Raw genomic sequence first — 25394 nt, forward strand, 5'->3', positions numbered from 1 at the left:
AATATGCAGATCGTCGGTATAGTTTTTAAGAGGTAACGGAAAACAAGAATTAATTTTATATATTCGATAGAGAATTTCGTGCGAGAAAAATTTGCATTAACAGCTATTTATTTTATTTATTATTTACAATAAACAATTATATTATAAGTAGTATGTGTACATGTATTTGTACTTCTATTATAGTATATCTTCTATAACACGTGTTGTATATATGTATATTATAAGTAGACAGATTAAAAGAATTTAATACTGCCACTGTATTATTTATGATCTACTTAATATATATTTATTATTTTACTATTGTTTAGAACATTTTCAGTTTGTATAAAAATCCACAATCTACTCGTAGCAAACGGAAAACTAAAGACAGTCTCATTCGAAAATGTTACAAACTCAAACGTCCCCGAAACCACTGGAGAATTTCATTCGCCAATATATTGAGCACGAATTTAAAGTTTGAAGCTTCACCTTTACGACGAGCTCTCAAAACTTGGCGTACGATTTTTTCTAGTCGTGTCACGGAACGAGGAACAAGTTCGGTCAAGGAGAGTCCTCGTGAACCTTGTGTCATCGTAAAGTAGGCAATACTATACACCTTCCATTACAATTTCAACATAGGATCTAAAAAAATCGTACATTAAAGTTCAAGAGGCCATTGAAAAGGGGAAACTTCAATCTTGAAATTCATGTTAGGAGCAATTCTGAAAAAATTGCCCAGTTTATTTACAGCCGCTTGAATCCGTGACATTTTCCAAAATGAGCGCATCTCCAGTTGCACACCTGTTGCATTACGCAAAATCATGTTACAGGAAGCTGAATGGAGCCTGGTGTAAGTAGATGTTTGGTGTTTTAAAATAAGTCCAGGTTCAATGTTATACGACACGCTTTTAGTTAAATAACAATTCAAGTTAAATAACAGTTCAAGTTAAATAACAGTTCAAACATCGACAACGGTACATAATCATTTAATCAAGATGGGATATGTGAATCGGTATGAAGTTTGGGTTCCAAACCAATTCACGAAGACCGACCTTATGAACCGGGTCTCTACGTGCGATTTGCTTCTTCGGCGACATGAAATAAATCCTTCTTTAAAGATCCAAGTCACTGGAGACAAGACTTGGATTTTATATGAAAATGTGCATCGAAAACGCACTTGGTCCGAGGAAAATCGACCTCCGACTATTGCGAAGCCAGGACTTCATCCGAAGAAAGTTCTTTCGTGCATTCGCTGGGACTGGAAAGGTGTAGCGTACTACGAGCTCCTTCCACAAGGTGAAACGATCGATTCCGCAAAATATTGCGATCGACTCGATAAATTGAAAGCCGCCGTAGCCGAAAAACAGGCAGAATTGGCGAACCGACGAGGTGTCGTTTTTCATCGCGACAACGCAAGACCGCCATGTCGCGTTGGCCGGAAGACAGAAACTCTTACAGTTTGATTGTAAGCTTGACAGTCTGCTACTAACTCTCCAAACCTTGCACCATCCGATTATTACTTTTTTCTCTCGTTAAAAAATTCTCTCCGTGATAAATGGCAAAAATCCGAAAGCGAAATGAAAACGCAGCTCGATGAATATTGTGCAAGTAAGTCTGAACAGTTTTGGAAAGATGGCATAGTTATGCTTCCTGAGAGATGGAAGAAGGTAATAGAGCAGAACGGTTCTTATATAACACAATAAATCAATATTAAACAACAAATATCGTCTATTGATTTCGCATAAACATCGGAAGAGAACACATCTTTCGACAGAAAAGAGTTAACCAACATTGACGAAATTTCTAGCGTTGGTCAAACTTTCTGAGATTTGCAAAACGCGTTGCCGAAATTTCTTAACGAATTTCGACCAAAACGAGTCGCTCGATGTGTACAGTCTAGCCGCAAAACAGTAAGAATCACTGGTGCACTACGCGCACACCGGAATTGTTCCGCAACGTTGAAAAAAATACAGTACAGATGAGTCAGCCGGTTCTTTCGCAACTTTCTAACGTCATTTACACGCTCGCAAATCCGTGTCCAATCGTTCGCACGCTACATGATTCGAGGTTTTGTCGGTTGATTTCGTCATTGGTGGGCATAATATTATAATAATAACAATAATAATATATATTAATAATAAATATATTATAACATTATATAACATAACTCTCACTGATTCAGTGCATTCTCTGCGCCATTTCGTCATGATTTCGTCATTGGTGAGCATAATATTATAATAATAACAATATACATTAATAATAAATATATTATAATATTATATAGCATAACTTTCGCTGACTCATTGCATTTTCTGTGCCATAGTTGTTCAAAATTTTGTCTCAATGACCTGCGGTCACTTGTTAGTTAAGTAGGAGATTATTTATACAGGAACTAATTCGAGAAGTAATCGACTTGAATAAAAATTATAGAATATAGCGTTCTTCGATAATTTATTGATTAATTTTATATTTAAACTAACTTTTTCGGTGTATTTGCAACTCATAGATGGCGAAAAAAATTACGAGGCGAAAAAACGGTCAACAATTATTAGAATAATGAAATTCAAGTAATTTTACAATCTTTATGGAAATAATTTATTCGGTTAGAAATTGAAAAATTATTCGAATAAAGAGAATAGAATAATTTGTCACGAATAATAAATAATTACTATTCGCATAATTATTTTATGCGAACACGAATAATTATTTTCCATAAATATTGATACATATTATCTACTATCCGAACGACCCAATATTAGCTGTTTTCGAGATAATTGTTATAAACAGATTAACAGTTGAAACATTTTTTTCATAATTTACATAGAAATTAAATATCTTCAACGGATATCTATTACAACTGTTTAATATTATAAATATTACGTATGTAATAAAGACTATAGAATAACCTCTCCTTGTAGGTTATGGCTGCATAAATAAAAAAAATCCTCGTCAGGCAACAATATCATGCACAGTAAGTGTAATCACGTTTATGCTGATAATTTAGATTTCCGGAAATTTTTGTCGCAATCCGCCACTATGCATGCTTCAAAAACTATGACAAATTCGCCTGGCGCGCATTAATTGAGTGGGTAACAAACTTTTGGGACATCCCAATATTAGCATTCTAAATTGCTAATTCAACACCGAATGCCCCTGACTTAGTTAGTTACGTTAATTCACGCTCAGATTAATTGGATCTAACGAGATTTGTGACTCTAAGTTTTCCGTCGTGTTCTAAGGATTCCCGGAACTTAGATTTCGCGAAAATATAAAGGTCGCTTCTAAAGGCCACCGTAAACAGATGATATTCTAACCCTTAACTGGCGTAATAATTATCATAAAAATCCACGAGGATATAAATTTTTCGGGTCATGATAATACAAACAAACGTGTTAATCTAATTCTAAGTATACGATCTGATATTATTTGATCCTTAGCTACTGTGCGAAATAATAAAAATTGAATATTTATATTTCTAGCTATAATATTTGTAATCTAATAAATATAATGGTATAATGATTTTCACAAGTATAATTGGTACATTTGGGTGACGATAATCTCCAAGAAAAAATTTACAAAAAACTGAGTTAATCTAATTATAGATAATTTATTAACATTTCTGTAAATTTATACTTAACTATTACAAAAACTAATGAAGAAATGGAAACTTAAATTTTTACTACACAATAAAATGGAAATTCAATCTTTCAGTCACCCATTACCCCAGTATACCAATTAAGGAATAACAATATTCTACAATAGAAAATAATAGAAATCTAGTAAATTAAATATTTCCTACCAAATCGAATGAAAATGCAATCTTCGAGTTATGAATGTACCAAATCAAGGCTAATATTTTGTAAAAATAATTCATTATTAAACGATGAAAGAAAAGAAGCAGAATTTATTGCAAATAACAAAGTGGACAAAGTATCCATTATTTTTCATTAATTAGTATTTTAGCACACTGCCCAGAAAAATTTCGAAACGGTTCCAGTTTGTTAACGTTAAAACGAACCATTTCATAGCAACATCCGCCTTTAAGTTGAAGTGACACACTCGACGACAGAAAATTGCTACTTCAATGAAATCTCGTTCTTTGCATTTGCCTAACCATTCAAGGCGGAACCACGCCAAATCCAATTACGTTAATTTGGCTACTTTCTTTACACAGTACCTTTCAGCAGTCCTCCAAAACTGAAAATTGGATATTCGTACACGTTCAAAGCCGCGATTCAAGCTTAATTGGATCCAACGAACCAGTAACGATGGTGCATCATATCGTCGAAATAATAATGCTTGCAAGCTTCCGCGGAGGGTACTGCGTAAACTGTGAACACTTATTGTTACATATAAAAATAAATTAGACCGAGCGAAGATGGGGAAGAATCTTATAACACAATGTTTTAGATATAACGAACTGATCGTTATTTTACCATGTTATAAGTTGCCTCTAATTTACCATATGTAAATTGCCACTAAAAATAAATTGCTATGCCAGGCAGCAAATTAATTTTTTTACTATCAAATTTGTATACATAAAGATAACTATATTCAATTTTATATGATCGAGTACAGTGCATCATAAGAAAAAGAGGATAATTTTAGGTTAGATAATATCTTTTGGATTCCGAGTTAAAATAACGTCGACCGCGCAAGATTAATAATTTTTACCTTATTAGTATAATAATAAGTTCTTCAAAAATATATATAAATAGTAAATAATAATAAATACAATATAATGAATATACTATAATAGATATAGTATACAAACAGAACATTTTTACGCATAAATTGACATATAATATTGTAATAGAAATCGTATAGAGTTTAAATAATTTAAAAAATTATAAATAGTTCTAAAGGACTACAAAGAATTATTATAAAGAATTGTAAATAATTATAAAGAATTATAAAGAAGTGTAAAGATTTGTAAAGAATTATGAAGAATTTTACAGACCTATAAAGCATTATAAAGTATTGCAAAAAGTTATAAACAATCATAAAGATTATAAAAAATTGTAAAGAATTGTAATAATTAAGAATTATAGAGAATTATAAAGCATTATAAAGTATTACAAAAAATTATCAAAAATTGTAAAGAATGAAAAAAAATTGTAAAACAATATAAATTTAGTTAATAAAATTTAAATTTAATATTAAAGATTCTATGAGGACTTTTCCGACTGCCTATAAATATTGTAAGAATATATTATGCTGTTATTATAACTCCCTTGGTGGATGCAGTGTTGCAGTATATAGGAAGCGCTCACCGATGATCGACTATAATCTTTCTCGGTAACGAAAGGGTTGGGTAAGTAAAGCTCAGTCAACCGGAAATCAGAAGATTTTTCCAACCGTCCCTAAATCCACTGCGGTATATGCTCAAACAGGTTTATCTTTTCACTATCGCCTCTATACAATAGAAACAGTGTACGAAAAAAATAAGAAAAAATAATCTCTTAACATTAGATCTACCGTGCCTACCATATTTTCACATGTTTCGCATGCTTTATGAGTTCGTTGACAGTTTAAAGACTCTTTTAAAGGAAACGGTTGAATAAACTTCTTAATTGAGGCATACAATATACTAAAAATGGTGAAATAACTAAATAAATTCGGTCTGGTCATTCATATAGAAGGACACGCGACAGCCATCTTTTTTGGTGTTCGGTAAATTTAGTGTTCGACGTGGAAAGTCAAGTTAAAAATTTTTTATCATAAACTACCATATTTATCGCGAACTTGTCTATATAATTATAACTATTTTTGTTATAAACCTTGCTAGCTGACAACATAATTGTAAAATCAATGTACATAATGTCATCGATGCATGCACGTTGGTAAATTTTGTAATAAATAATACAGTGCATAATTTGTTGTCTTTCGGTCTTATATATCGTGTTAATTCTATTTTACTCTTTAACATTATATTTACCAAAGAGGTTGATTTTTAATCAAAATTATTTCCAATTTTCTATGTTTTCCATCACGTTTCGACTTTTGCTATAGTCATCACGAAATTAATCCAATAAATTGTATAATATAAAATACCGGTAGAACATGCGCTTATATCTATCATAATTTATTGATTAATAAATTTTGTAAAAACAGTGTTTATTTCATATTTTTACAAAATTTTGTATATATGTTATCAAAGTGTTCTAATATTATTTTAACGCCATTTTCATCGAGATTTTGCATTATACAATTTATCGAATTAATTCAGTGATAACTATAGCAAAAATCGAGAAGCAATTACATAGAAAACATTGAACATAGGAAATTATGTTTATTAAAACTTATTCAATCGTGTAACCTTTAACTCCTTTGAAATAATTAAAATTAAAGAAAAATTATTAAAAGGTGTCTTCTGACACCTTCATTAAAAACAGTGTAAAAGTATAGTAAAAGAGTATTATACTGGCAAACACCTTTGTCGAAGGTAATGCAACAATTATTACAAACGGGTGTCAAAAAACATCACACGTCGTTCCCAGCATATTAATGTAGTTAAATGCATATTTAACTATTTAAATGTATACTTTACTGCGCGATTTCTGCCAAACTTAGAACCAATGGACCAGGCATAACGTTTTGGAGATGCTGCAATGAATCATGCAATGGAAAAGGCCAGAAACGTGGTCGGAGGTGGCATGGCTGCAACACCGTGATAATGCTACACACGGCACTCCTCGTTCAAGAATTTCTGACCTGAAACTCGTCTTGTATAGTTCTGCAACCACGATGTTCACTCGATCTGTTGCCATTTGACTTCTGCCCTTTCCCCGCCTTAAATGCGCATTCGACGCGTTGATTGGTGAACCAGAATTATCAAAAACGTTGGCAAAGCAAAGGAGTATGACTGATATGGTATGTATATTTTTATATACATTATATTTGATTTGATTTGTATAAAATTACATTGTAGAATATAAATATAACAATATGTATATTATGTGTATATGTATAATTTATTATTATATATATAATAACTATACTATATTATATTATATGTAACTATATTATATGTACAATAACTATTGCATATATATTTATACAAAGCTGTATTTACAAAGCATGAAGGTATACAAAACTATATCAAACTATACTATAGAAGTAAAAATTGGAATTTAATTTATTTAGAATTAAAAGAATAGGAGTCAATTATTCTCTGTAATATAAAAATTACGAATTTTTGTCGTGCGAGCGAATATGTGTTATCTTATACATATATACGTGTTATGTGAATATGTATTAATCATCTCCATCGATCCCGAACGAGGCGTAAGCAGTCGTAGGTGTCCGACTGAACGAGCCGCACTGTAACGGTTCATAGGACTCGTTACGACCTCTATTGTACTTTCTATTGACCGGGGCAAGACCGGGCCGGAACGGTCCTTGAATAAATCGGGACCGCTTATGATTCCGACTCCGACAATTTTCTTTTCTCCGCAGGGTACACGGGACTCGGTCAATCTTTCCATGCGAGTTTCCCTCCTCGTCTTGAACGGGTGACGTTTTTACGGCGCCGCTGGGAATTTTACTCGTTTCACGCCCGCGTAACTCGCGCAAAAACCGAAAATGGGCTAACGGGGTCGGCAACCATGCGAGCCTAACAAAACGGAGTAACTCCTTTTTCGTGTATAACGATACTATAAAAAGGAGAGATTTTTATAGGGAGATCCCTTTGAATGCAAATCAGTGAATGAGAAAGAATGCGACTTTGACTTGTACACGCCGGGATAAGAAGACGGCGTGGTTTAAAATCAACGTCATTCTTATTTATGTGGGTCAAGATTTTTTACTATACGAACTTGTAAAATACCAGTATAAACATAAAGGGATAACATAGAATTGAATTTCGTTGGTCTAAACAATTTTGTTTAAGAAAAGGAACTTTTATGAAAATGTAGAGGCACAAAATGTTATTTAATTAAAAGTAATGTGTAATAATAAATCTACGACAGTTAAGGTTTAAGATGTTAAAGCTTTTCTTTTACATTTAATAACAGTTATTAGTCTGTTTAGAAAATATTTGTGGAGCTTTAATTTTTAGTTTTCTTTTTATTGCTTTCACTCATCTTTAATCAATTTTTTTTCATTCAGCAATGCTTCTAAATTGTCTGCTATTTCCATATACGGCTCGGTCAAGATATCTCAACAATTTTTGAGGTTAATAAGGTCGGATAACCTTGCTGGCTAATTTAGAACGCGATTTTTTTCACGAGAAAAGTACCTTTTCACATTATCAGCACTCTTGTACTCTTTTACTCCTGTGGTCTTGTAAGTTCTCTTTTACATTATTATTATTAAATGTTATTATAATATTATTAAAATATTATTACGATTAAATATACTTCTCTCGATTTTTTGCTTTGGCTAAATAGATGAAAATTCGAAATAAATAAAATAAAGAAGGCGAAAAAAATAAATAAATAAGTAAATAAGATAAATGTCTGATAAAGAAACGGAAGTTCTTTAAGACTCGATCTAATAATTTTACAATCTCAATGTACTGATTTCACGGTTTGATATCTATTTGTATAAGAATACATTTTAAGTCTACTTATTGAAACATTATTGCTATAGAGAAATATTCTATAAGTATAACATAAATTTTACTTGGTTTCGTGAATATATATTAAACTTGATCCTTGACTATATTAAACTCTCACCCTCCTCTCTGTTGAAAAGATCTTGTTTTCGTGACATTTGTCTCGTTAACCTTTCCAAGCAGCGCAATTGACACTTACGGTAGTCAAATATCACATACGATTGACAAATAACATAATTAACACTCTATATGCCGCGTTCTACCAATAATGGGAAACAGAATTGTTTGTCGAGATTTAAAAATAGATTTTCACGCTAACATATACGATGTGCGAAAAAAGTTAGGCTTTACAAAGTAAGGTCGAAAAAGCATTCATGGAAATCAAATTTATGTCTACGAAAAATTATTTCTTTTACAAATGATATTTTTACATTTACAGTAATATATCTGTATTCAAACAATGTATAATATTAAAAATAATATTTTTGTAGCTAAAATGATTTATTATGTATTCATCTATTTACTTATTATAAATAATGTGTCTAGTTAAAATGATATTTAAAACAACACAATTGTATTAAATTAATATACAATATTAAAACCAACATCTGTATAGTTAAAGTGATATAATAATACTCTTTTATAAAATATGAAATTTATTAGTACTTAACATGGCAGATAGCAATATTAATTTACTTACTGTTCATTTGCATATAATTCTAAAATGCATAACAAAAAATCTCTTAATAAACTATCAAAATAATGAGCGTCGGAACTGTAATGCACATCTATTACGTTCGTTTATCTATGTCAAGGCACCTGTTTTGAAAAATAGGCTGTAATTACATATGCGACATTAAATATATGTGTACGGACGTAGTTACTACGTTACACTTCGTTATACTCCGAGAAACTTCCTAGTAACATAATAACTAAAGATAACGCTTACAGGTAGCACACATTTAATACCGGCTTGACGAAACATGTCACAATAACGCGATTAAAAAATCAATTTACGGTTATCCAAATCGTAAAGATGCATTCATAGGGGATTTATACGATCTTATTTTGTTAGTTAAATATTACAATGACAGCTGTTGAAAATCTAAATAAATATATGGTTATATTTTTACAACATTATTTTATTTTATTATATTATAGTATTTATACAGAATTTTTACAACTTTAGGCAGTTTTATAGTTTATAACTTAAATAGTTTTATTTTTCTTATGCAGATGCGTCCTAAAAATTGCATTGAAAATTTTATAAATTGTTAACAAAGATGACTGCATCAAAAACTAAATTATGAAGGCAGTAAAAAAATTCGAGAATATTTATATATTATATATTCGTCATTAAAATTATTAAGAGACAATTTTATCTGTATTTTCTTACAGTCGACTTCGACAATTTTTATTTTGCATGAAAATCTTAAATTAAATTGTCGTTCAAGGTACCGCTGAAAACATTAAACAAAACCAAAGATCTTTAGATTGCTTCTCAATCCAAACAAAAACAAAATTAAAACAAACAGTATGATAGTTCTTTAATCGTTTAAAAAAGTATTCAACTTGTTTAATTTACAATAAATTCTCTCCAATCATCCCATCATTGTAAACAAAACTGGACAATTTGGGAAGAGGAGATACGATTATTCCTATAGTTATTCACAGCAATCGTATCACCTCTTCCCAAATTGTCCATTTTCATTTACAAACTGAAGAACAATTGAAAAGAATTCACTGTATTTCTAAACATCTTTCGAATGCATTTTACCAACGGTATTATAAAGAAAGTAACAGCAGATGAAAGCGTTAGGATATTATTTTCGTTTCCGTCCGTCGAATTCGCGAATGAATTCCAAGAAGTTCGCGAGTCGAGGATCTCGGCGATGAATAAGCGTAGGCTAACTAAGAAAATCCCAAGTTTTCTCTACTTACTACGAGTAGACCCTAACGCCCTGTTGATCAAGGCGGAAGCACCGAGACCGCATTATCCTCGCTATCCGCCTCGCTCTTCAACTTCGTTCTCACTTGCGGCCACAGGAGAAGTAGCCTTTCGAAGTCTCTCACCGGCTTGTCCACGGCTCTTCTCTCTCTTACTACCGGGCCAACTCGGTCCTCTCTCTTGCCTCGACTCAAAGCACTGGTTCCCCTCTTCGTGCCACCCCGCTCACTTCTCTCCTTCTCTCACTAGCATTTTCTCTCCTTTTCTCTCGTTTTCTTCCCTATTTTTCGTTCCTCTTCCCTCTATCTTTCTCTTCTCCTTTCGCTATCTTCTTCTCGCTGGTTTTCTCTTCTTTCCTTTTCTCTCCTTTCTTGTCTCTCTGTTCTTTTCTCGTCTTTACTGTCTGTCTTCTTCTCTTCTTTACTGTCTATCTTCTTCTCTTTTTTACTGTCTATCTTCTTCTCTTCTTTACAGTCTATCTTCTTCTCTTCTTTACTGTCTATCTTCTTCCCTCGTTTTCTTTCTCCCTTCTTCTCTTTCCCTCTTATCTTCTACTACTCTGTTTCTCTTTCTCTTTTAATCTCTTCCTCCCTTCTTTATCTCTTTCTCTTTTACTTCAACTCCTCTTCCTTTATCTCTCCCTTTTTCTCTCTCTCTCCTTTACTCTATCTCTTCTCTTTATCTCCTCTCTTTCGCTCTTTTTCTCTCTCTATCTCCCTTTTTCCTCTCTGCTTCCCTATCTTCCCTTCTCTTCTCTCTTTCTTCCTCTCTCTGCCTCTTGTCCACCCTCTCTCTTTCTTCCCTCTCGCTTCAGTCACCAATCCGTATTCCCCTTTTTCACTCCTCCTTCCTCTCGATTACGCGTTCACACTGCACCCGCGGGCCACAATACCGACTACCCATAACGACGGTTCGTTCTTTCGACACTCTACCGCGGCCACCGGCCTTCCCTTCCTGATCTACGAAATATCATTCTACTGATGCGGTTGCATTCGTCGATCCACTATCGATTAACACTTTACCGACCCAAACAATTCAGCTCAATGTTAAATTTTCGTTTCTATTTTGCTTTCATTTATTTTATTAATCGCGAGAGATGTTTAGATTTAAAATATTATATAATGATATTGGAGCTTGGGGTAGTACAATTTAATATATTTATTTCAATAATAGGTAATAAATTATTAATTACCACGACAATTGATGCACAAGCGATTGATTGTAATAAAAAGCCGATTTATAGGCTACCGGTCGATAAAGTGTTAACTATCGAAATCCGTTTGTATGCGCACCGCGACAAAATTGTAAGACAACCCTTGAATTTCTAAAGATTGATAGAGGTCTTAGATGTGTATAGTATGAAAGAAGAAGAATATAGTATGCAAAATATATTCGCAGTGAGTATTAGGCGACTTTCTAGTTGCTAAGTCTATAGAGCTGAATTATAAGTCTATTCGGTCAGTTTCACGAACGAGGTGCCATAACATGGATTTGGAAAATAGTGGAGTCGCACAATGGATTCGCTTTTGCTGGAGCATAATGAATTTTGTCGTTGATTGAAAGCGTTTGTATTTTGATATTAGGTGTTTGTGGGAAGCATATTAACTTTGATTACTGTGTTTGTGCATAAATTTTAATATTTGAATTCGTTTCGGGGCTTTATTATGTTTTGTCTTTGTTACTAAAGTTTGTATTTCTACTTTATTATTGCACTTTGACTTTATTATTCAAATTTGTACTTCTACTTTATTATTGCATTTCAACTTTATTATTCAAGTTTGTACCTCAACCTTATAATTAATGTTCGCATTTGGAGGTTATTATTGAATTTTGACGTCAACTTTATCATCAAAGTTTGTACTTTGTTATTGAAGTTTATAGACACGGAATAACCTAGTGTTAAATCGTTTGTTAATTGGTCAACTTTCAGCAATAGAATTTTTATTTGAGCTATTAAGCTGTCACACTAGAAACAATAAAACGACTAACAGGTCTGCATGGAATGCCTTCAGAAATGTGTGAAATTCGTGAATAAACGTCCTAAATTGTTGTGAGACTGGCTAGCCGTCGGAGGGTTAAGTAAAGTAGTTTTCATTCACAATAGAAGGCAGCACAAATGCGACTTTTTAATTAGAAAACACACACGAGATGGAGGAGCAGTTTTCCATATTAATGATGTTCGTATACCTCGGCTAATTATATAAAAACTCTCTTCGCATTTCTGTAACGACACGAATTTCATTTTTACGTTTTATTGTCTGCATGCTTTATAGTACGAGTATTAACGCCGAAGTTAAACAAAGGGTCACTCATGTGTCAAGACTTTCATAATAGAACGGCATTTTGTTGCAAACAACTTCTATAAATAGTAATAATAAATTCTGTAATGTAACAACGAGTTTTAGTTATAGTGCATTTATTGAATAGAATAACTTTATGAACAAGAGAAATCTTTTATTATAAAAAGTAGAAGTATTATAAAATTATATAATAAATTATATATTATACAACATTATATATAACATATAATATAATATATATAATGTATAATATATTATACAATTAAATTTAATAGAAGTTCAACGAGAATGGTTTCCTTCTGTCGAGAACATTAATCCCATATAATATAATAAAACATATATTTTATTATATAATAATATATACAATATATACATTATAATATATATTTACCATATTTTATAGGATTAAAATTATCGAAAGAAAAAACACGTTCTCGTTAAACATATATTAAGTTCAATTGACTTGGAAATTTGCATACAGATCGGCAGTCTACTAATTAAGCAGTAAATACGAATAGATCAAATGCAAAACAGTAAATGCGTTGAAAGAATTCAGAAACACTACCGCATTGTTTTCCATTTATTACTAAGATTATTCAAAAAACGAGATAAATGTGTGCGGTATCTATAGCAATCAATGCAGACTAATGTCTACTAATTACATCCTTCCAGAAATAAAAAAAAAACAGTTGCATTTGAAACACAATTTAAAGAATGCGTTTACATATTAGATTTGCACATACAACACGGATTTTTTTTCATAATGTAACAAGAACCGTAATATAATATATAATACAATACCTACGCACTTATACACTCTTTTAACCTTGCTGATTGTGGAAAGATGGAGCTCTACCATTGAATAAGTAATATTGATACTTAGAACAATATCTGTCTATGTTCAACGTGGATCATTTTTCTACAAATTCATTTCTATCGAATAATCAATATTCATACTTGGAGCAATATCTGCGCACGTTTGACGCGGATCATTCGTCCACAAATCCATTTTTGTTGAATAATTAATATTCGTACTTGAAGCAACACCTGTCTATGTTTGACGCGGACCAATTTCCACAAATTCATTTTCGACGCGTCTATTTTCCGTAGAAAAATCATCGGAATGGAATTAAATTCATTTACAGTGTTATCGTCAAAAAGTTTGTCTATATTGTGGATTCTGAGAAAATTCTACGAATATCAGTAAAATTTAAATATTATTTAACAATCGACTAAGAATGCACAATTTGGGGAAATGTGAATAATGTAAAGAAAAGGGAATAATAATATATTTGAATTAATAATAAAGTAGAAATGTACAAACCTTGATAATAAAGTTGAAGCACAGAGTTTAACGATAAATTTTAAGTAAAAATCTTAATAATAAATTTGAAGCACAGATCTTAAAAGCAAAAAAGTATAAATCTTAATGACAAATTTGAAGTACAGACATTAATAATAATATATAATCACTAATCATAAAGCTGAAGTACAAACTTTAACAATAATAAATTATCAACCTTCAATTTTACGAAATTGGTGTATTTTGCATCATCTACCATCTTTATTTAACACTAGACTATAGATTTTCATGCATTTATGGTATGTACATTTTTAAAATGCAAGAAAACGTCAAAATTAACAACGACTAATAGCATTTTTATTGCCTCTTTGAAACGAGTATTTTTCGAGTCAACGGAGGACACTTTTCATTAATTTTAATATTTGCAATATGACGTAGGAAGATGATAATTTACGCAAGGACTGACAATGTAGTTGAACAACGGTTCACGTCAAACATTTTAAGAATATTTAGCGCTTTTAACACTAGAATTACATAACCAGTCAAAATGCCTACTTTTTAATATTAGGCACACAGGGCAATATTTATAGATTTATCTAAGATTTGTATGATGTCTATTTACAATATAGTATGAATATGATATATACTTAAACAAATACATCTAAAACATTTTAATAGAAGTATTTTTATATTAGGAACGATAAAAAAGAAGTCAAAAACCAATTCTTTTTGCGAGTTTGCAAGTTTTCGTGTCAATTTCTTCAGTCACAATTCTTAGTGTTGCAACAATTATTCAATGAAAAAATTTTCAATAAACTTCTTTATTCAAGTAATATACCATAGGCAGATTCACTATCATTGACATCGCAAAAAAGTTTAAATAAATTAAATTTCGTCATTCATATAAAGCGATATCAAATAAATAGTTAATGTCAAATAAATGTTGTCTTAACAAATAGTTCCAAAAGTGATAGAAACTGAATTCGACAATATTAACAATATTCGTCCGGTAAATTGTTGCACCGCCATACACAAAATGCCAGCATTTATTGACACTGCTATATGACGAATTTTCGTTATGCGAACAAATATGTGTTAAACAAGAAACGGGATGTTAAAAAACATTCCAATATCCGAGAACGATTTTTCCAGAACGCTTCGAAAAAGTGAAATAACATCGAAGACGAGCGAATGACAAACGGCCGTAGAAACGTGCATTTCGCTCCGCGAATCCAAGAAGAATAAATATTTCCTCAAGGTACACGTGGCACTTCAATTCATGCTATCGCAATCGCTCGCAATCAATAGCGTGTCTATAGTCGTTTGAATCCGTCGTTTGATTATTCATTCGTGTGTCTACCTAGGAAAAAGCCTCGATGACTTTGAAACGTCTCTTGAAGCGTGGTCTTCACAGCAGATATTTTTCCGTCGTTTTGTTCGCGATATTTTCAATAGCGTCCACGGTCCAACTTGCAGTTCCCTCCATAAATCATGCCGGTTTTCAACGATTCCTGATTAATGAAAGTATTATCTTCTTCATGGAGAAGTTAGTGGTTTAATCTTATACGACACTTGCATAGCCGACATAGGCGCGCGTTATCCATTAGGATCTTGGCAATGCTTTTACGCTTCATGGGCAGTTTTCAGAAATATTGGAAAAGTTTTGCGAATAAAGTGCTTAGCACGAAATTCGCTTCGGATTTTTTAGTGAAAATGGACCGATCGAAAATATTCTTCGTTTATTGATTTATTGATTGAAGAAAGAAAATGGTGAGAAAATACACTGAACTCGTTACAAGAAGAAAAAACAAAAGTATTATTTATGTATTAGGTATATTTCGATATTTAATCTTGAAATAATATGTTAATTATATTAACCAAGTAATCTGATTTTTAGTTCATATCATTATCGAATAAAGCAAACAATGTGTGCAAATTAATAATGAAAATTTACTCACAAAAAGAATTTGTTAAAAATTAATTTCAATATTAAATTTTAATATTTTTAATCTTGAAATAATAAAAGAATCATATTAACCACCTAACCTAAATTGTTCATTTATATCAATAAGTATAAATCAATATAAATGATTTAAGAAATATAAATCATAAAGCAAACCATTTTATGAAAATTTATAGCTACTGAAAGTTTAATCGCGGAAATGATTTGTTAAAGACATTTGTTGCAATTCGTTAAATTTTTAAAACATATTTAGAACATGGCGATGATATTTGGAATTAAATAATGGAATCAAAAGCAACGTCTGGTAATCTGTGGTAGATATATACTATACATACTTCTGAGTAGATACATTTTGGTGGGTGTGGCGATTAGCGATGAGTAATTGATATTTAATTAATTCTGTCGAGGAAATACGTAGAGATAGAAGTATCCTCCCCCCTTTCTCGATACGCGCGGTACATGGTAGAGATCAATTAAAATTCACGATTTCACTCGAAACTTCCGTATTTCTCAATAATCGATCGCTGATAATTAAACTGCTAATAATTTCTCGCGTAAGTGGCTAAAATCAGTAGGCGGAGTTATTTTCAACTTATTAAAACCGTTAAAAAACGAAACATGGATACGTTCATCGTACCTCTGCTTCTTTTAATTAATCCACACAATTTTTATTTTGCATAAAGATGCAGAAACTACTATTAATACATAAATTAAAACGTGTAATAAAATTGTCTTTGTACTTGTTTCTATTGTTACAAAATTGTGTGTTTTGAATTCAAGAAAAACATAATTTTGTAAACTAAATGAAAAAGACAAATTTTACTACCCACTTAAGTGAAAAATAAGAAGGTATTATTAAGGATGAGTGTAGCATTGAGAAAAGAAAAATCTTTTTTACAGAAAAATTGCACATTATACAATTTATTAGAACTGAAAGTAGCTAGAACTGTACTTTCTAATACTACTTTATAATACTAAGGAAGTCCTTAACACCAGAACTACCGAACATTGCAGTACGCTCCCCACCAAAAGTATTAGGGTACTCATAGATAATTAAATCAACTTGAGAAACGGATGGGAAATTGTTTTAATGTCTTGAATAATATATCAGTCAAAGGGAATTTTATGAAACTATGACAGATACATATATTTTCATATTATTTACATTATAATAAAAATAACGTCAATCTTATTAAAAAAAAGTTAGAAGTTCTTTTAGATAATATATCTAGCGAGGTTTCTAATTATTTATATATTTATACTTCGGCGACCGTTTTGTTAATTCTTCTATTATTTTCAACCTTATTTGTTACTTATTTCGAAAACATATCGCACGAAATGAACTCGGTATATGTTTTTAATGAATAAATTGTAATAAATGGGTAACTTGATTGCATAATTAAAGAATACTTATAATTTAATATATACTTTTAGTAAAGAATACTTATAATTTAATATATATTTTTAGTAAAGAATGCTTATAATTTAATATATAAATCAGGTTTCCTAATATTTTTGGAGAGAAGTGTATATCTCCTTCCACCGAAGAGATCAAAATGGTTCGTTGTTTTAAGTAATTTAAAGTATTACACATAGTATTTTATGTGTTCTCATATACTTTTATATTTTATTGGCGAAAATTCATTATAGACTGAATGTTAATAAATTAAATTGATAATAAAAATAACAATTAGAGAAAACTTGGATTCACTGTTGGTATCGGATGTCTCCCATAATATCTACACGATCATTTTCATCATAGTCAGCACCAGAACAATTTCTTCCAAATTATATATTTCTTCCATTAATTTACTGTCTCATAAAAATGTTACCATAACTTTAAGTAATTTTATGGGAATAGTTTTGCGAATCAAGATATAAAAATAAAATTCTGGTTTTTCCAAAAATATTACGGCATAAAATATTGTTTTCTCTGTAAGAATTTCTTTATGGCGAAATGCGAGATATTTTTTGCAATGCAAGATATTTTTCAAATGCGAAATATTTTTTGCAATGCAAGAACATCGAAAATAGAAAAATATCGTCATATGCAAACGTTTCATGTTTCTATAAACAAGCGAAGATATTTTTATGGGAATTTTTATAGAACGTATATGTACGAAATATACTTAGTTTACTGAAAACGTATTTGAACTATGTAACAATAATATAAAAAGTTTTGAAATTAAAAATTTGCTCACGTTTCATGGTGGTCAAAATGGCTTTTCTTGGTTTATATAGATATACTGCATAAAATTTTATAACAATAAGATAAGATAGAAGAAAATTGCTTAGTTATATATTTTATAAAAAGTACTGAAAATTAGTAAAGATTATATTAAAAATATCATTCGAGTCATTTTGACCCTCCTTAGTTGTATTAGTGTTAATAAGATACGAAAGCTATTTGTGCAAAATAAAAATTGCAAGACATAGAAGACAAACACAAGTTTCTTTTTTTAATCATTACAACGATTATAATTATTATTATTATAATAATTATATATAATAGTATATACTATTATCCAGTCCCAGATCTCCAATAAATAACTCCATATCCATATAAATAATTATTTAAACAGTACATTTCGAGCGTATATTTAAAAATTTAAATAATATCGACCCATTAGAAAAAAGTAGCAACTTTAAATAATCAATTACTTCGTTACATTTTCATTTCAAATACGACAAAAGATATAATCATCAAGATAAAATATAACAGAAAGATTTTATTTTGAGAAAGCTTGACATCGGTTCGCTTCAAGCGGAGCTCATTTCAAAACGTTCGTCCTTAAGTGACTTTTGTTTGGATTCATCTAATATTGTCGCGCGATGAAAATAATCTTATTATTCTTGGGAAAAGCGTTTCTTGTAATCGGATGATCATTTTATTTTCCCGAAACGTCAATAAGAATTTTGGTATAAACCAGACTCAAAGATAATAATTGGATCAACATGTTATTTCTGACAGAAATTTTACAATTACCTCAAACAATTATAAAATAAATTATTTTTAAATTATATTATTTTTCAATTATAATTATGATATCAAATAACCTGTTATTTGAACTAACACTTCCAATAACGTTATTTCAAAAGTGATCACAGGAGCGGAAATAATTATGAAAACAAATAACCTTCGATTTGAAATAATATTTCCATGCATGATCACGATCACAAAAATAATTACAAAATAAAATAACACGTTATATAAAATAAAATTTGAGATAATGTCACTTCAAACATTACTCTGGTCTGTTGTCATGTCCGGTGAAAGGTATTGTTGTTAAAGATAACTGCTAAAGATAAGATAAAATATGTATAAAGCATATATCGAAAAAAACACTTCATTATCAAGAAACAATTACGGAATAATTTGTGATTGCAGTGCGTCAGGGATTAGACTCTATTATTCATTATAGTAATCTATCAGTGTATAAGATTCACTCGATACACTCAAAGCATACGCATAATCGCGTCAAAGCGAATTTCCCGTTCTTGATAGATTCGCAACTGCGGCGACTAATTACGGTCATTAGTTATCTCACTTTCTCAGGGCATTGTCTTTCGACGTGTTCCCGCTGCCGCCTTATTGAATAGTCAGCGATAGTTGAGAATAGTCCAAACAACGATCTCGCTCTCCGTATAAATAATCGCGCCTACGTCGGTGCCTGCGGAAGACGCGAATCTCTAATCTACATTGCAGAATGTTAATGTTACGCGCGCGTACATTGACTTGCTAATCGGCCGACTTTTCGGTCACAATTGCTAAACTCCGCGTGCCGGCGCATAGTATTCGCGAGCGCTGATTTATGGTAGCAGGAATTAATCGGAAATCTAATTATCCAACTAATTGTAGGCGTTCCAGTGGAGTACCAAAGCTTTTACTTCGGCCATAGTAATTCAAACGAAACGCAAACACGGAAGATTTATCGTTTTTCTTTATCGTATTTTAACCCTCGCGAAGCGGTGGCTGTGTCAACTTCGACTTAAACAATTTACATCGTTCGCTTAACAACTCAATTTTAAAAAATGATATTAAATACATTGCTGTTATATTAGGAACAATTGAAAGAAAAGATATGTTTGAGAAAATTGTTGAATAAAGCTCGGAATTATTTTAAAAATCGTCAATAGTACAGTTGTGAAAATGGCCCGCTGTACGAAGGTAATAGTTTAAATTATAAGGAACAATACAAATTTGCTTCAACAAATTAACATTGTTGAATTATATTTTTTTTAGTTGTATTTTTCAATTTTTTCGATTATATTGCATAAACAATACTACATGTTGAATCCAATTTCTATATATTTAATGAAACATAATCATAATTTGTTTTATTCGTTTTTTTCATAAAAACTGACAAATTGGTATTGATATATAAATATTTTTAAATTGAGGATTCTAAATGGCCATGGTAAAAATATCCTTAACCTAATATATAAAAAAAGTTATGTAATTTTGTATCAATTTGTTATGTTTTTAGTAAAACAGTTTTATTATTCAGTGCATTACGTATTGGAATTTTTACAGTCGCCTATCATGATTCGCAAATAAATCGTCGTTACTAAATGTTGAGCCGTTTAAATGGTTTCAATGAAGGATAAATCGCGGTAAGAATAAACAAATTACGTAAAGTATTTATCAATCTTATTATTATTCTTATATTTGTCTTGTTCACTTTACTATTATAAAAATATAAAATCTTTCTTTTTGATAAAACAGTTGATCAACACATCAAGGTTTCAATTTAATGTTCTAGGTTATGGCAATAGATAAAAACGTTTATATAATTATATAAAATTTAAACTAACAGGAGTTACGAAATATCATATTGTGTCAAGGAAAATATTAATTTCATTTGCTTACAACTTTTAATTGTTTTTTATTATCTTTCCTATTTGTCGTATGCTCTAAATAAAACAGTATTCCATTATAAACAATTTGTTACATATTATATACTCCAAATTTAGTAAGACGTATAATTGTTTAAGCTGCAAATTTTACTCAAATGTCAACTATTTTGTAAAGTTTCTTCACTTTTATCTGTAAATATAATAATATGCATATGTATATAACGATGTCAAGTAAATCCCTTGACAAATAACTTTCTTATAAAAACTTAATGTTTTCTTCACGAGCGGTTAGTTAAAACGTTAATCTAACATTAAAGTGATCGGAGTCTTCAAAATCTTTGGGAGACGGTACGTTTACGAAAATAATTAATTTTACTTAATATACCTATTCGTACCATAAGGGATAATTTGATATTTTATGAAATAAACGTTGATTTTTAGAAAGAAACTTTTAATTTATTAAAAGAAATATTTCACAACATAACTTCTAATTTCTAATAAAATAATCAAACATATATTCTTAATTTTATAAATTAAATAATATCAATTAATTACACTTATTACGATTTGTTTACATACAACTCCTGCATTTTAAAGTATATTTCAAATTTTGTCATGCGACCCGGCTTCGTACTTTTAGCGTTAATGTTCTTCCAGTGTTTCCGATGCGCGGCCAGCATTAGCGCATTTTTGCAGTCTGTGCGTCGCCCGTCAAATTCGAGTCTGTCACAGAAAATGTTTGACACTTTGAAAATGTTTAAAAACGTTGACAGATCAGTCGCTGCGGAGACGTTTAGAAAGAAAGACGCACCATCCTCGTAAAATACATATACTGAACAGCGAATTATACTTTACTTATTTTATTATTATTTATCTATGATCCTAATCGAATGAAAAATCACCGGAAAATTAACGCGACAGTTTTTGTTATTTCCTCAGGTATCTATTTACAAAACCCTCGTTCTTTGACGATAACTATAAACAAAAAAATAAGACAATTTACGCGCTTATTAACAAAGAAAATACTGAACATATAAATAAAGGAATATATATAATATATTCATGTAAAAATATAAATAAAATCCATAATCCTAATAGAATCAAAAATTGCTAGAAAATTAGCGTGAAAGTCTGTTATTCCTTGAAATATTTATTTACAGAACCCTCGTTCTTCAACGATAACTATAAACAAGAAAAAGACTATTTACGCGCGTAGCAGTAAAAAAATACTGAATATATAAATAAAGAAATAAAGATATATATAATATAATATATTCATTTAAAAATATAAATAAAATCCATAATCCTAATAGAATCAAAAATTGCTAGAAAATTAACGTGAAAGTCTTTGTTATGCCCTCAGATATTTATTTACAGAACATTTATTCTTCGACGATAACTATAAGTAAGAAAAAGAAGGCAATTTCCGCGCATAACAGCCAAGAAAACCTACAGACAATAATCAGCTGTTATCCGACCGACAGAGATATATTACTTTCGTTTCGTGCACGCGCGCGCGCGCGGTCACCATAATTTTCGGCAAGCATCGTTGCGACTCGCGAGAGGGCGGGAATATTCCGAGCAGTTCGACAAACAAAGAGCTTAATTATTGGAGAAATTTGTCGTAGCCGTCGGCTGAATTGAACGGAATTGCACGGCTGATTGTCAATCGTACTCGTCTGAGTAACCAAGCGTTGAATTTCAAACTAACAACTCCCCATAGAAGGAAGCGGCGTCGTTCAGGCTCCCGCCGGAGTATGAAATAGCTTCTAACCGTATCAAACACCTTTTCTTCAACTCCGTTCAACTTCCTTGTAATATAAAGCAAACCTTCGTCGCCATCTTATAGATACAACGAGCGTCGAACACGCTAATTTTTAACGCGAAAGACACGCGAGATTACGCTTTACGATTCACGAGACAGTGAAACATTATACCGCAATAACGTTGCTCGATAATATTTTATGTACAACGTTCGCTAATTACTACAACTGTTTTGTGGAATAAGATAGTAACGAGCGGACAATAACTATGTGAAAATATAGTGTCATCATGGAATTATGTTTTATAATAACGACTAATAGACGCGATACTGTAAAGACAAATTTGTGGATATTGTTAGATTGTTTCCAACTTGTCAGAACTATTAACCCTTTACACTCGAGTGGCGACTGTGCGGCGCCATTAAAATTGTTGCAACACGTTCCAAAATTATTTTTTACAGATATCACCGACGCATAAATTGAATAATTTGTTGAAAGCGTAATTGTTATATGAGTCACGAGACTCTTCTATTACATGCGCATAGAATGAATTTTGTTATGTAAAATAAGTTAAGATCGCTTCGAGTGCAAAGGGTTAACCCTAGAACGATCAACTCCATTTCTTCGGCATAGATGACATCACAGGGTTGCGGGCGACTTAAAATAAAATCTTGATGATCAGAATATCGTTTATTATTTGAAAAATATAAAATATGCAGTATAGCACGAGTTAGAAAGACAAGGAAAATTTAAGTATTTTAATATTTATTTATACGTTCGCAGGCAATTTAGAAACATTATGAGATCGCTGGCAACTCCATGGGGTGGTTCTAGGGTTAAAAGAGCAAAGACATATTTTTGTTCAAATTAATGTTCGTAAATTTATACGATTTTTATTTTGCATATACGATCAACAGTCTAGTCAATGCCACTGACTATACATAGTGTATAGTAACATGTATAGCAACAAAACATGTGAAACACCGCTCAGAAATATTGTCAAAAATGATACAGCATCGAAATTTGAAATGCAGTCAATAATTGTACAATTTGGTAACATTGTTATGCTCACGTTCTCAGTTTGTCAACGACGGATTTCGCAAGTACCGTTCCTTAGCCATGAACGAGGGGTAAAACAACTCTTTCCGTTTACGTTCGCTGCGGAACCTCGATGCATGTTTGTGGACAGCGCGCAGCAACCTTTCGAATCCAATGAACCGCTTCCATCGTGAAAATACTGTTTCAATCGTAATCCGTATCCCGTGTTACTAGATAAACCATTTTCAAATATGCGGTACTCCGGAAGAACAAACCTCGTGACTTAGTGACGGCGATGTGTTCAAAGTGTATCGATATCATTAACAAGATCTACGAGCAACCGACAAAAATTGCGTTGTAAGAATTGCGAGATAAAATTAATACAAATTGTTCACAACTTTTATAATGGCTGGTGTCTAGGTAAAGAAATATATTCAACAATTTTTAATGAAAACAGCTGTATAGCTTTGATAATTACGAAAGAATATAAAATCGGTCTTTTGACTTTAGTGTTAACATCGATATAGTTAATATTTAAATAATCTACAGTTAATATCGATCTAGTTTGTACATCAGTTAAATGTAAATGGAAGTTATGCACTTTAGAGAGAAATGAGTAAATAATGCAACTATAATGTAATAGATTCAAATGTAAAAGGCAGGATATTTTATTTATAATATCAGTGGAAGTGATTAGATAAAAAAGACATCTTTCTTCGATGTAAATACCACGAGACATAAAACTAGTATTTAAATATCAACTGGAAATATCGATCTTTGACTTGAGAAGTATCGATAGTATACCGCCGTCACTAAGCCGGACACGACGGAAAGGAAAAACGGAGATCGCGGCGCGGCACACAGCGAAATTGGCCGGGGGACAGTGAAAGAAATCGAAGCCGAATTGCACAACGACTTTTCACAACAACCACGGGAGCCACGGCTCCCAGGCAAAAACTGGAAGGATGCTAACCTTCGGATATCCGTGATCGACGAACGCGAAACGAATCGCCGGCGCACTTTCGATACCGTTTCACCGGAAGTGTCACTCGCGGTCTCGGGGGCTGTCACGCACACACCCGCCGGCCGGCCGGTCGGTCGGTCGGTTTTCGGAGTTCGCGGATATATTCGACGGGTGAAAGAAAAAGAAAACACGGCGGGAGACCACGACACGACCGATACCGCACCACTGTGTCCGATACAAACGACAAACGATACAACTACGCGCGCACTGTACGACGCTCGGCGCGAGACTGACGACGCGCGACGACGCGAACGGTGCACGTAAGCGTGCAGTTTCTGAGCGTCTCGACGGTTTACCAATCAGTAGAGCGGATTCTTGCGTAGCTACGCGTCCGCGCTTGCGCGCCGCGTGCCACGAGACCGTGGCCCGCTCGCCGATCGCCGCGAGTCCGGTGACAACTTGTTCCTTATTCAGCTTCTACGCACACGGTAAGCCACAACAGGGGGACGAAAACATTTGACAATATTTCGAACGCGATTTTACGTCAACGTGCAGCGATTGCTGTTAACATGCATTCGTCCGCGTGACGAAAATTCGTCATTTCGCAAACAGTCGCCGATAGCCAAATGGCGAAAATTGGTCATTTGTATGTTACAGCGAATAATTGAGTCTTGTTCTTTTAATTATAAATAAACGAAATTCTAATTTTTACTAATCAGAGA

At 31.9% G+C, this 25394-nt stretch overlaps 1 protein-coding gene across 4 annotated transcripts in view; it reads right to left on the reverse strand.

Moving 5' to 3' along the window:
• LOC144470354 (uncharacterized) overlaps positions 1-24995 on the reverse strand; it is a 168150-nt gene extending 143155 nt beyond the window's left edge. The window contains exons 1-3 of one of the 4 annotated variants that reach the window (XM_078181377.1): positions 24682-24994; positions 23743-23938; positions 10478-11443 (exon numbers count right to left, since the gene is read on the reverse strand). The gene's annotated coding sequence lies outside the window, so the exon portion shown is untranslated. Of the gene's footprint in view, positions 1-10477; positions 11444-23741; positions 23939-24681 lie in introns of all 4 variants that reach the window. The other 3 variants (XM_078181380.1, XM_078181378.1, XM_078181379.1) reach the window with 3 other exon arrangements.
• Between the last annotated feature and the right edge of the window lie 399 nt (positions 24996-25394).

This window comes from Augochlora pura, chromosome 5 (genome assembly GCF_028453695.1).
Source record: "Augochlora pura isolate Apur16 chromosome 5, APUR_v2.2.1, whole genome shotgun sequence".
NCBI lineage: Eukaryota > Metazoa > Arthropoda > Insecta > Hymenoptera > Halictidae > Augochlora > Augochlora pura.